The sequence below is a fragment of the Theobroma cacao genome, chromosome 3 (assembly GCF_053813885.1).
Source record: "Theobroma cacao isolate CCN51 chromosome 3, ASM5381388v1, whole genome shotgun sequence".
NCBI lineage: Eukaryota > Viridiplantae > Streptophyta > Magnoliopsida > Malvales > Malvaceae > Theobroma > Theobroma cacao.
The window spans coordinates 5227788-5242532 of record NC_142641.1 but is presented as its reverse complement, the minus strand read 5'-3'; the positions used below and the strand labels follow the sequence as shown (position 1 = coordinate 5242532).

General features: G+C 31.3%; 1 long non-coding RNA gene across 1 annotated transcript; it reads left to right on the top strand.

Moving 5' to 3' along the window:
- Window positions 1-4351: 4351 nt before the first annotated feature.
- Window positions 4352-6810, top strand: LOC148763516 (uncharacterized). The gene is made up of 3 exons (XR_016025486.1): window positions 4352-4468; window positions 5125-5204; window positions 6047-6810. It is a non-coding gene; the product is annotated as an uncharacterized LOC148763516 (long non-coding RNA).
- The last annotated feature ends 7935 nt before the right edge of the window (window positions 6811-14745 follow it).

The following is a 14745-nucleotide window of genomic DNA, read 5'->3' as shown; positions in this document are numbered from 1 at the left end:
AAAATAGAATATTTTATTTAATGTTTTTATTATATTCAAATAGCTATAATTTTACTTTAAACGAATGTTTTAGACTTCAAAATTTAATTTAAATCATGAAATATGTGTTTCCACTTACATATTACATTTTTACGGATTTCGAAATTTAAAAAAAAAATAACGAAAATGCCTCTGTGAGCTAGAAAATAATATTTTATTGTTTTGAGTTGGAAACAACTTATGATTTCTTGAAATGCGAGATTTAATAACTGTCGCTCACAGGGGAGATGCGGAAGTTGATATTAAGTCTTGCGGGATTTCGATCGGCATTCGGGGTAATGAGTGCTTATCGAGACGTCGTAGCGATTGTCACGGGCCCGATAAGGGTTCCGGGTCGTGACAATAAAGACCCCTAAGAAAAACATTTGTATTAAAAACATGAAAAAAAGTTCGTTGTGAGCAATTTTCTCTTGTTGATTGCATCATATGGAAGTCGTCAGAGCAATACTAAAATAATGGTAGTAAAAGCAGAAGCCAGCTTATAACATCGTATATGCATAAATGTTGCAGAGGCAAGAGGCAAATTATTTATTCATAAAGCTGAAAGACTACAAAGCTGGGCTGTGAAGACACACCCTTTACGCACCTTTTTTTCATAGAGGTTGGAAGCCATGCATCATCGTGTCATATTCATAATTCATCTCAAGGTTGGGCCACCTTTGTTGCTTTTTTTTTTAAGTTATTCATTCAATTGCATGGTTATGAGATGAAGACCAAAATCGATAGCAATAATAGACATACGGACGAAAATCGTAAGTCAGAAAATGTTAAAAGAGCTTGTGACCACGCGCTAGTACCATTAAAGGAGAAGCAGATGCCTTTGTATCATTGCATTTAGCTCTGGACAGCAACGTGACTTCTTTATTTGAGACGCCCTGTTACTATATATCAATTTTTTATTTTTGAATATAAAATAATTAAAAGAGAAGATAAAGCTTGGTAAATTTATTATTTACCAATTTTTTATTTTTATCCCACTTCGTTTAATCCTAATTTATTGTTTAATTTTTAATTTTATTTATGACCTAAAATTTATTATTTGATTTATTTTTATAATGTGTACTTGACGTAAGTATGAAATGTATAGTATAAATATGGATAAAATATCAAATAAAATTAGAAAAATATATCATACGTGGCAGGTAACATAAGGTCTTGTCAATTTTGTTTTGTCATCATTGGTCTTGACAGGTTCGTCAATAAATGCACAAGTTTTGTGACGATAATAGTGAGAGGCAATTGAGATACAAGATAAGATAACGTATGGACAAAAAATATTGTCCGTATAGCTTATAATTTATTAATTTTATGAGAATATATTAGATATGAGAATTTAGACAAAATATGATAACATGATACAAAAAAATATGATATTAAATTTTGTGTCTTGATCATGTCAAATATGATTAATTCATTTAAAATATATTTAAATATGTTTAATTAATCATAGTAATCGTATTATTGTGTTTAAACGTGTGTAAATGACATGTTTAATATTAATGATAAATTTTATTAATATGATAATGAATTTTATGTATGTTATTTATGTTAAATTTTATTATATTTGATGTTATTATTATTTTGTTATAATTATTTTTGTAATTATTGATTTTAAATTTTAATAATAAAATTATATTTAATTGTAAATATTTTAAGTTAATCATATTAAACTTGTTAGGAAAAATTATGGTAATCATATTTATTAATCTTGTTGTGTTGTATAAAAAATCTTAACAGGATTTATAAACATGATAGTCATATCGTGTCGTGTTATACGGTTATTAAATATATCCGTGTACGTGTTTCAAATGCTGATACGAATAATTATTCGTGTCGTATTGGTATTTAACCTTATCATATTTCATGTGTTAATCGTATCGACACAATAAAGACATTAAAATATAAATTGCCACGTCTAGAATGAATAGTGGATGTAAATAATCAACAAAGCAAAAGGAATAATATAAATTAAAAATATAATTTTGATCAATACACTTTTTTTTCTAGCTAATGCTATCTTCTTATATTGCTTTTATTTTTTAGATGCTAATTCTTTATTCTTTTAATAAATATAAATTTTAATTTACCTTCATTTTCTCCAAAAGAAATTATTAATCATTTTAAGGGCCTGTTTATAATTCAAATGAACTCAACAACAACATGTCATTAATCCCACTTTATAAATGAAACACAATATATTTGATTAAAATTTTGAATATATCACCTTTAAAACGATTTATTATTGTAATTATATGCACATATAATCAAAAAATTAAACTTAAATCATTTTTCAATTTTTTTGTTCTAATTTGGTATAAATTTTTAGGACGTAAAAAAATTAAATACATTTTTCATTAAATGCTATAAAAAGATTTTGTTTGATTAGTTTTTTATTTCTTGTTATTGGTTACTTACATATTAATTTTCTAAAAAAATTTATGAAACAAAAACAAAACCACAAGGTCAACAACAATATAATAATTAAATCAAAATGTATGAATACTTAAAATGTAACACAAATTATAACTTAATTAATTAATCTATATAAAATTAAAATCATGTATTTTATCATTAAAAAGAATTATATATATATGTATATTACATGCATAATTCTAAAAAATTTATTGATTTCAATATCTAATATATATTTTCTTTTAGGGTAAAATACCCTAAACCCTTAAGTTTTGATCGAAATTGTATAGAAGTCCATTAGTTTTCAAAATAGACACTCCACCCTAAAAAAAAATTTTTCACTGGACACCCTAGTCTAACCATTAGTCAATCATTAATGTTTTTATCAATTCGATGATGTGATAGGAGAAAAATGATAATTTTATCTTTGATTAATTTTTAAAATTACTATTATATAATTTTATTAAATTTTTAATTTTTTTTATCAATTATAAAAGAAAAAACCTCCTCAAATGGGAAGCTCTTAAGCTCCCCGGGAGGGGGGCACCAATCGATGCTCCCCATTCTTGGGAGATTGGTGCTTTATTTATTTATTTTTTTAAAATATAATAATAATTTTTAAAATTGATAAAAAATATTTTATTTTTTTAATTTTTGTTAATAGTATTTTCATTTTTGAGATAAAATATTCATTTCAAAAATTAATAAATTCGTTTAAAATTTTAACTAAAATTTAACAAATTAAGATGTTCTACCTTTATTTCTATCTTTTTATCTTCAAAAGCAGATAAATAAATAATAAAATCAGGATAACTTAAATCTTTTATCCATAACATGCGACAGCACATATATCACATTCATATACCTTTGTTCACTTACTAAAGTCATGAGACCCATTGAAATACCCCATACTTTGATATGGTGATAAATAAAGTTAATCGAATGCAAATTGAGGTCAATTAAAATGTTTAGAAGTGATAAAAGATGAAAGGAGTAGTTTAGGATAAAATATTTCGCAAGTGAAAAAATAATAATAATTTTATCGGAGGAGAATTTGTGAGATAAAAGGTGATTTGGAAGTCAAGTGAGGCATAATAAGGTATTTTGGGTACCAAGGAGATAAGACAAAATTTTTAGAATAAAATAATATTTTATTAATAAAATAATATTAAAATATTAATATTTAGCCAGAAGTCGAAGTCAATCAAGAAGAAGGATCATATGGTTGATCCAAGTGGGGGAGAAGATGACAAGCTCGACTCTATAAAAATATTTATCATGACATACATGTGATGGATAGCATGTTTGCATGCTAGGAGAGTCCCGAAAAATTTACAAAAGTCGGTATTGTACCTAGAGGTACAATAAAGTTGATTTAAGCCTCGAACTAGATCAAATAGAGAATTTACGATGAAATTAAGAATTTTAAAGTCCCAGAATGGTTTAATATGGTGGTTCGGAGTTCAAGAAACAATTTGGAGTCAAATCGAAATTTTCGCTATCTAGGGGTAAAATGGTCATTTGCCACTTGGGGATAAAATGAGAATTTTAGAAAAGATTATTTTTACCCCATTTGACTTATTGGAGTATAATTTGACTTATTGGAGTAAGATTTGAGGTTTAGAAGTGAAAAATTTTAATTTCGGTATAATTTGGAGTAAAAGGGTAAAATGGTAATTTTGTCACCCTAGGGGCAAAATTGTAATTTTCCACCACCAGGACATTTTTTCAGCACATGGTCTTCCTTTATCCTCATTTTGACCATTGACTAATTGTGTGGTGGAGATAAAAAGGATTAAAATTTTAAAATTTTAAAAATAGACTAATAAGAAAATGCCATGTGTCATACCTTTATTATTTTATTGTTTCTTATTAAAAAGGCATAAAATCAGCCCATTTTCTTCATATGGCCGGCCAAGCAAGGAAGAGAGAGAAAGAGAGGAAGAACAAAGCGAAAAACAAGAAAACCTAGGTGAAAATTCAAAGAAAAAGTGAAGAAATCAAGGAAAGAAGCTAGGTAAGTTAGAATTTCTTTAGTTTTCCTTGATACCTAGCTTACCCATGCTTTTGTTCTTGATTTTCATGGTTGAAAATTGAGTTATTATGATGAATTCAATTCTGAAAAATTGGTTAGGAGAGAGAAACTTGTTAGATTAATTTGATTTTAAGTTATGTTAGTGTTTTAAGTTAGTTTAGTATATGTAGGAACAAAACAACAACAAAAGAATTTATTTTCCTCCATTACCATTATTGGCCGAATTTTCTAGAGGAATATTGGCTGATGATCTTGATGTTTATTTGAGGAATTATGATGAATAATGATGAATTATGAGTCTAGAAAAATAATGAGAATTTTCGGAGCAAAAATATGAATTTTTACCCATTAGGGGTATTTCCGTAATTTGCTATCAAGACTGATAATTTGCACCACACTGAGGGACATTAAGTCAATTTGGGTGCAATTGAGGTGTAGAAACTGAAAAAAATTAATTTGGAGTTTAAATGGACGCGTATATCAATTTAATCGGGTAATAGGCCGAATTAGGTCAGCACCGCATTTAAGCGATAGTCGGATAAGTTGTATATCATATCATGCATATATACTGAGCCTGAATTGATTTTATAATGGTCAAGCATTGATGTGGTGAATTATGTATTGTACATTGTGGATAGGTGGTGAGCAAAGTACACTGGTAAAAGTACAGAAATTGTGCTTGAAGACTGGGATTAGGAGTACATCGACTCCTAGAGCTGTGAGTGGACAATTTATCGTCTTAAATATCTAGAGTAATTATACTTGTTTAATGCTTTTATTGAATGGTGAATTTAAATTATAAAATATTATGTTTTCCAATTAAAATGTTTTTTTAATAAAAATGAGATTCATACTGGATTTGAAATCAAATATTGTTTTGGGAAAATTGAGTATATGGAGACTGTGTTGAAATTTATGATTTTATATGTTATTGAAATTGGGGCTTATGACACTATAGTAGCATGATGGCTAAATTTTTGGGATTGGTCTTGGTAGACTGAATTACATTTTATTTGCCATATTATGCTACTGGAATTTTTATGGGTCTGGTGGTATATTAAACGGTCACTGCAGTGGTGGGGATTTTCGTAGACTGCCTATGAGAGGAGTACGGTAACTCAATTATATATTTACCTCTGGGGGGAGATGTTGGGTGAAGTATCTCCTGAGGTATGATTTGAGTGCACCTCACGTACGGGCCACCACGTGAGAGTGAGACTCAGCCAACGCCAAGGAACGGCTGTGTGTTAGATGTGAAAACATGTTTATGGGTATGGGTCATTGAACAGCCTTGGCGGTCTCAGTGGGATACCTTGACGAAGGTACCCGCGAGAATGATTCTGGCAGGGGCCAAGTTTAAGAAATTCATAAGCCGAAAAATTTTGATGAAAAGAAATTATTTGGTATAGATTGAAACGAATTTTGTGTTATGAACATTATTGAGATATAACGTTTTTATATTGTCTCCATCTACTCGGCTTTAGATGCTTTTGATGATAATTGTTTACTCACTGGGATTATGTAATTATAATCTCACCCCTCTTCCTATCCATTTTTCAGGCTTAGGACAGTTTGTTGATAGTTGATTAAGACGAGAATTAATCTCGAAGTTGCATCATAGGAAGTAAGAGTTCGTAGCTCTACACCTTCTTGGTTAGTTGAGGGCCCACGTGTCACTGTAAATGAAATTTCATACTTTAATTATCTTTATTACTATATGAATAAATTTATTTTACTCTTACGCTACAAAAGTTATTTTATGAAGACTTTGAAAATATTGCGTTTTAAGAAAATAGAATATTTTATTTAATATTTTTATTATATTCAAATAGCTATAATTTTACTTTAAACGAATGTTTTAGACTTCAAAATTTAATTTAAATCATGAAATATGTGTTTCCACTTACATATTACATTTTTACGGATTTCAAAATTTTAAAAACAAAAAAAATAAAAAATGATGAAAATGCCCATGTGAGGTAGAAAATAATATTTTATTGTTTTGAGTTAGAAATAACTTATGATTTCTTGAAATACGAGACTTAATAACTGTCGCTCACCGGGGAGATGCGGAAGTTGATGCTAAGCCTTGCGGAGTTTCGATCGGCATTCGGGGTAATGAGTGCTTATCGGGATGTCGCGGCGGTTGTCACGAGCCCGATGGGAGTTCCAGGTCGTGACACCCATGATCAATGTGTGCCTAATTAATGCTTGATAGTGATTGGAACAATTTCTTTCCATTCATGTATCCATCAACTCATCACATCAAATAATGTTGAACCAAATTTTCTTTGTCTTTTTCCCTAATCCTCAATGAATGCAATGTCGGTTTTCCGCCCGTTTCTTTTGTCCCACTCCAATCCTTCAATTTATACTTCAACCTCTCATTCCAAAAAAGTTACACATGACACAAGAATTCTTACTGGTCTTCGGATTATCATTTAATTATAAAATTTTATTTTATAAATGTAAAAAGATAAAAGTTTAAAAAATTTTCAAAATAAATATTTTTAGAATTTTAAATATTTGTTTTTGAGATTTTTCAATTTTGAATTTGTTTATAAATGAGGTGATATAATTTAATTCACTTATAATATATAGAATTCATATATAACAATGCATAAAAGATAAATCTAATTATAAAACATGTTAATAGATTAATAAATATCAGTCATGTAATAAAAGATTATAATAACAAAACTTTCAAACAAATTAAAACATTATATTGAAAATAATTGACTATAATACACTAGGCAAACATCTATACATGTATTTAAAATAAAATTATTCCCTTAAGCTGCCACACCATAAATTTTTTTTTTTGAAATCGCTGCCACACCATAATTGAAATATGTCTTGCTCGAATAACTACATATTTAAATTTTTATCATTTCTGAAAAGTTAATGTATGAAAATCATACTCGTACCACAGAATTTAAAGGTTTAACATAAGAGTAAATTAAAAAAAAAGGTAATAATGTTGAATAAATCAAAGTTTGGTAAATAAATCAAAGGCCGCATATTATCACATGGTAAGATTTTAATGAAATGAAAAGCATTGTGTTTCACTCGTTGCTTTTCATAGGCACATCATCAGTCAACAAATACGATATAACGTTTTCCTGGTGCAATAATGTGAAAAGTTTTAAACTTATCTTTAAAATAATTAATCAATTTATATTTAAAAAATTTCAATTTAGTTATATCTATAAATTATAATTTATATAATTTGTACTTAATCTTATAGCAATAAGGTTCAATAAAGCTTAGGAATATAACAAAATCATGCTTCTAGGTTCAAAAAATAGTCCAGAAATTGAGCCAAAAATTTCTTGAAGATCCCATTAAAAATGAGAAGTTTAGGTTTCATATTTTAGCAATTGAAAAGTTTAAAATTCAAATTAATAATGTGAAGTCCAAATATGTGCTTAGAAGTCCTAACGGTGAAGTTGATTTTTTGGTCAAATAGGGTGTTCTAAGGGAGCAAGAAAGAGTTGCTGTCCATTCATTGTATGGGTGATGATGATCATAATTCTATTAAGTTTAATTAAAGTTATGCTTTTTCAAACTTTGTTTTTAGAGTCCTCTTCTTAAATGGGCCTTAGGTATAAGGCGTTTTTGAGAATGATCCTCTTTATAATTTTAACTATTTTTAACCAAGAGAAAAAAAAATTGGACAAAATTGTTCTTAATGAAACCGACCCCTTCACTAGGCTCTGCGCTTCAACCCAAAACCTATTAACGGGTCAAGTGTGTCCTTTATGTGGACCACAACTCTTCGGTTTCATCGAGAGACCGTACATATCCTCATAAGTAAGTTTGCAAAAGCATTCCTCAACAGCTCAACTTCTGAGCATTTTGGTAGTGGTAGGAGCCTTTTGGAGTGGTTATTATTCGCACAAAGGTAGTTCACATATTGAGCAGTGTGAGGAAGTTGACATTACGCTGAGAAAGGTATAATATTTTTTTATGAATTATTTTATTTTATTTTCAACCATGTGGAGGTTTTTGATAGAATGGTTATTGTTCATGTTTAGGGTTAAGGTTTTTGAGCATAAACCTGTACATATTGCACGTTCATATTGATATTTTTGTTGTTTGAAATTTTTGAATATAAACATGAAGGTGGTATTGTTGGTGTTTAGGGGTGGAAAGGTGACCGGCCATGCGTGACTGGTTGATGTGTATGTGTTAGGAATTCGGTTGAGGGTTTGGATATTGCATGAGTGAGGGCGTGCTTAGATGATTGGCACCGTTTGCGTTAGTGGATTTTGGCATGAGGTCATGTTGGGGTTGTGTGATTGAAAAAAGGTTCAACTTAGCTTGACTGATTGATAGGTCATTGCGTGACTGGTTTCTATGTTATCAGTTAGTGTGCGCGTGATTCGATTAGTTGTTCTTAGAATTGCGTGATTTAATGTTAGTAATTGCGTGACTAATTGATTAGGCATTGCGTGGCTATTATTGTAGGAAATTGCACGAGTGTCATAATTGCATGAAATTTATCTGCATGGGTTCCTTCTGTATTATTTTGGGTCAACTGTAATGCTTTAATGTATATATGTTGATTTACTTAATAATCCATGCTCCACACTTGGATTAATTATTCTGTTTCAGGAATTCACCTAAGATATTAAGGACCGAGGAAGGAGGTGAAGATCCAATAGGTTTTAGATACGTTCAAGGGAAGGCAGTTTCAACAGGAGGGAGACGCGAGCAAGATGGCCCTCATCTTGATCGTGACCGATGTTTTATTCGGTCAAGACTACAGACAATCTGTGGTTCCATGGTTGTTGTCGCTGGTCGAGAACATCGATGAGTGGAATGCATTCCCATAGGGCACATATGTGTGGAGTCTGACCGTGGATTACTTGCTGAGGGGTTTTAAACCTCTTTTTACGAGCAAAGCAGAGAAGAAGCGCTACCACCTAAAAAACAAGAGGTGAATCGCACAAGTAATCCACAGTCAAACTCCATACATATGCGCAAGCCTAAAAACTATTGAACAAAAACCTCAAAACAACACATGAATTGCACAAGTCCCGCGCCACAACTCTTGCTACAATAGGTAACATAATATATAAAAACCAGTCATGTACTTCCTAAAAAACTACTGAACAAAAGCCTTAGAGCAACACATGAACTGCACAAGTCAGTCACGCACCGCCATGCTTGCAACACCTAAGAATAAGTCACCCAATGAATAATAAGCCTCTAAACAAGAGGTTAATTGCACTAGTCACGCACCACTAGTCTCACAACACCTAATAATAAGTCAATCGATGCCTAATATCCACTCACGTTATGCCAACTTAAACAGTCACGTACTGGCCCAACGTCACGCAATACATAACAACACGTCACCATAGGTACTCTATTCCATATACATACAAACTACTCACGCAATGTCTCAACAGAAGATATGCATAGCACAATTCACGCGTTGCGTATAACCCACTCTCCCAATACCTAATAATAGGTCACCCAATGCCTAACATCCACTCACGAAGTTATTCAACATAATATAACTTAAACGAAGAAAATAACTCAACAAAATATGTGCTCAATGAACATAAAAATTGCTATAAATTGTATTCAAATTTTATTAAAAACACCCCCCGAAAATACAAGGAGATGATACAAGAAAAATGAACTGTAGCTCATTTCTTCATAAGTTCATCTACTTTGAACTCTATCTCGACGAGAATCTTTTCGTTGCTCAGGATGGCAGCCTTCAGGTCAAAAGTCCTTTGCATCAGGTTTTCGATGAGGACTTAAATCTCCTGTTGGAATATGTGCAACTGGTCCCTCACACTCAAGAATATGTGCAACTAGTCCCTTACACTCAAGAATATGTGCAACTGGTCCCTCACACTCAAAGGCACCTCCTCCTCTTCGGAGGCTGCCTCTTTCCCCTTCTCGACTCTTGGATCTCTAGAGGTCATTTTTCAATTATCTGAGATTGATTAAGATAATTGAATTTGATTCAAATAGTTAATGGTTTCCTTTATTTATAGGCATGAAAGCTGACTCTTCATTTTCTATAGCCATATCAATGCAATGAAGGGGAGCTGAATTGGTTATTAAGTACCTATTTGACCCGCCTTTTCATCTTATCTACCTCTTAAAAGCAAAAGCCAGGCCAAACATCATTTTTCAAGAAATTCTTAATAAAAAGCAGCTTAAAGGTTTTCTCTCTTTTTCACTAATCAAAAAGGATTTTAATGTTACCTCTTTTCTCTTTTCCAAGAAATTCGTTATCGTTTCCTCTTTTCTTTTTTTTTTTAATTTAGGCATCATGGTAAACCAACCAAAATCTAATACTATTGCTACTATACAATTCTGAAATTATATATAAACTTCAAGAATTACATTAGAGCTTATTAGGTTATTGAAGATAATCAATAGAGAATCACCTTCAGCATTAGGTAGCTAAAGTCACGCAATGCCTACAAATAGGTCACGCAATGCTCAACAAATATTCAGTCATGTAATATTAAGTCACGTAACGCCTGTCACGCAACACTAACAAATATTCAGTCACGTAATGCCTATAAAAAACTCACGCAATATTCAACAAATATTCAGTCAGGTAATATTCAGTCACGTATTAACTCTCATGCAACGCTCAACATATATTCAGTCACGTAATGCCTATAAAGAACTCACGCAATGCTCAACAAATATTCAGGCACCTAATGCCAAATAAACAGGTTACGAGTCCTAATATTCAGTCACCCACCCTAATATCCAGTGACTTAATGCCTAAGAAATATTCACGCATCGCCTATAAACTGATTGATTTCGCTACCCCCAGCCAGATTTAAGTTTCCAAACTCATATAATTTACCCATCAACTTTTTCATTCTATGAATAACCCTAAATAAACGCAAGAACCCATAACAAATACCTTGATGTCATCTCTACACTTTAGGATCGTGAGAAAGATGGTTGCCGATATAGACCTCGATGGCCCTGAAGAGCTGGACGGAGAGATAGCTTAATCTAAATCGAGACTTAATTTTGGAATTTTAAGCTGAATGGCGGAAGAGCAGAAAGAAAGAAACTGAGATGCGCCTTCATTTGGATTAATTGGATTAAAGGGTATTCTTGTCAAGTCGTGCCACAAATCGGCTAAAAATAGTTAAATTTATAGAGACGGTCATTTTTGAAGTCACCTTACTACAAAGGTCATTTCCCACAATTTCCTCTTGTTTTTATAGTGGGTTGCTAAGGTTGATTTGGTTAGGTATTGTTGAATGGCTCCTTGTTTTGTTTTCTCCCTTTGACATATAAACTCATTTATGGCCTAGTAGGTTATGTCGAGATTTTTTGTTGATTTTGGTTATTGCACTTAGTTGATTGTTCAGTACCTTGTATTGTGTTGTTTTAGTGAGATTGGGTTTCCTTGTGGTAGTCCTTGGACTATCTTACCTTTCAAAAACAAAAATATCTGCGCCACTCATTTTTATAGCTGTTAAAGATAACGAAGAGAGAAGATAATGAGAAAAGCAACGATAAAATTTGTGAAATGTATAAGAATGGTCCCTTAAACAAGTAACCACAAAGGTAAAAAGTATAAAAATAAAATAAATTTTAAGAAAAAAATTGAAATAAAGTACTTTTTTTTAAGGATCATATTCTTTTCTAATATTGAATATTATCAAATGAAATATATTCTACTTGAAATATAAATATATTAAATATATATATATTTATCATCTAAAAATAAATATTTTTTGACCTTTTTACTTTAAAAAATAGATAAATAAATAACAAAAACGTGGATAACTTCAATCTTTTATCCATAATGATGCGACAACACGTAGATCAACATAATGTTTTCTTGTTCACTTACTAAAGTCACAAGACTCATGATCAATGAGTGCATATAATTAATGTTTGATAATAATTGGAATAATTTCTTTCCACTCATATATCTATCAACCTATCACATCAATAATGTTGGACCCAGATTTTCTTTGTCCTTTTTCCTTATCCTCAATGAATGCGCTGTCGATTTTTAGAATAACGTGACTATTATATCAACCAATGGTTTATATTTAAGTTATCTAAACATGTATTTAAAACAAAATTATCCTCTTAAGCTGCCACACCATAATTGGAATATGTCTTTCTCGAATAACTATAGATTCAAATTTTTTATCATTTCTAAGAAGTTAATATATGAAAATCATACTCGTACCATAGAATTTATAAGTTTAACATAAGAGTAAATTAAAAAAATAGGTACTAATGCTGAATAAATCAAAGTTTGGTAAATAAATCAAAAGTTGCATATTACAACGTGGTAAGATTTAAATGAAATGAAAGAATGAGATTTAAATGATAAAATCTATTTTAAGCTTGTCTTGGGATGTAGGGGCTGGCCATGAAGAAGAAATTAAAAAGGATAAGAAAGAATCTTTGAGAAAGAATAAAGAAATGAAAGGAAAAATAGTGAAAAAGGTGAAGAAAAGTGTGTGGCGGGTTCCCCATGTTTTTTATTTTTTCTCTCATCATGGGAGGACTGTCCAAGGTTCATGGCCTCCTTGACTTTGTTTTACACTTGTTTTGAAGGTTGGAATCACATGGCAAAAAGCCACTTTCACAAGCCACCCGCCACACACTTTTTTTTTACATTTTTTACCATTTTTCCTTTCATTTCTTTATTCTTTCTCAAAGATTCCTTCTTATCTTTTTTTATTTCTTTTTCATGATCAACCCCTACATCCGAAGACAAGCTTAAAATAGATTCTTGACTCCCTCATTTCTCACATGGGCGGCTACCCACTCATCTTTTATTTTATCATATATATTTTTTTATTATTTTATTTCTTAACTTGTATTTTTCTCTCATCTTTATCTTCTTCTTTTCTCCCTACAATGTCCTCATGGGTGGCTTGCCCATGCTTAATGTCTTTTGACTTTTTCTTCTTTGACCAATAATTTCCTATTTATCTCTAAATCTTAAAATTTACATATAAATCCTCAAGCTTTCTTTTGTTTACAGTAATACCCTCTAAACTTTTAGCTTTTACAATTAGGTCCTCCCACCACGTTTTAAATTCAATTTTCCTTCTATCTTTATTCCTTTACACAGATACAATCAAAATATCGAAGTTGAACTTCAACGGGGTATCATCATAATATTTAAATATTTACTTACTCGAGCTAGCTTAATTTAATAAAAACGCGCGAGCCCCACTAATATCGTTTTTCCTTTAAAATTCTTTCTTACTTCTTCTCCTCCAGTTAGATTAGTCATATTATCCTTCTTTCGGACCAATTTTTGCAATTGATAAAATATTAATATTTTAATATTATTTTATTCATAAAATAATATTTTATTCTAAAATATTCTTTTTACCCGTTCCTGCTCTATGGCACTTAAATTGATAGGGTCTTATTTGTCTACTAAATGAGGGTACAGGGTGTTACAGTCTCCCCCACTTAAAACAAATTCGTCCTCGAATTTAAATAAAATGGGTTGGTAATGCATACCTTAGTCATGAAAGTGGTGTGGGTATTCCTTATTCATCTCCTCTTCGAGTTCCCAGGTTGCCTCTTCCACCAAACAATTTTACCACAAGACCTTTACTGAGGCAATTTCCTTGTAGCACAATTGCTTTACTTGACGGTCTAATATTGCCACTAGCTACTTTTCGTAGGTTAATCCTTTATCCAATGGAACCAAATCATAACGTATAACATGTGTCGGGTCCCTAATGTACTTCCTTAACATAGACACATGAAATGTAGGATTCACTAGAGCTAGTTCCATCGGTATGGCTAGCCGATATGCTGTGGACCCAATTTGTTCCAGAATCTCAAAAGGTCCAATATATCTTGGACTCAATTTCCCTTTCTTCCTGAATCTTTTACTTCATTTCAAGGGAGATACCTTCAGAAATACAAAATCTCCCACCTGAAACTCCAATGGACGATGCCTATTATCTGCATAAGACTTTTGTCTACTTTGGGCTATCCTTAGACATTCCCTTACTAAACTCACCACCTCAGTTACTTGTTGCACCAAATCAAGACCTAACAATTTCCTTTCTCCCACTTCAAACCATCCAATGGGCGATTTGTACTTTCGTCCATACAATGCTTCTAAAAGAAGCCATTCCGATACTAGCTTGGTAGCTATTATTATATGCAAATTTCGCTAAAGGTAATTGTTGATTCCACGTGGTTCCCAAATCCAATACAATTGACCTTATCATGTCTTCGAGCGTTTGTATCACACGCTCTGA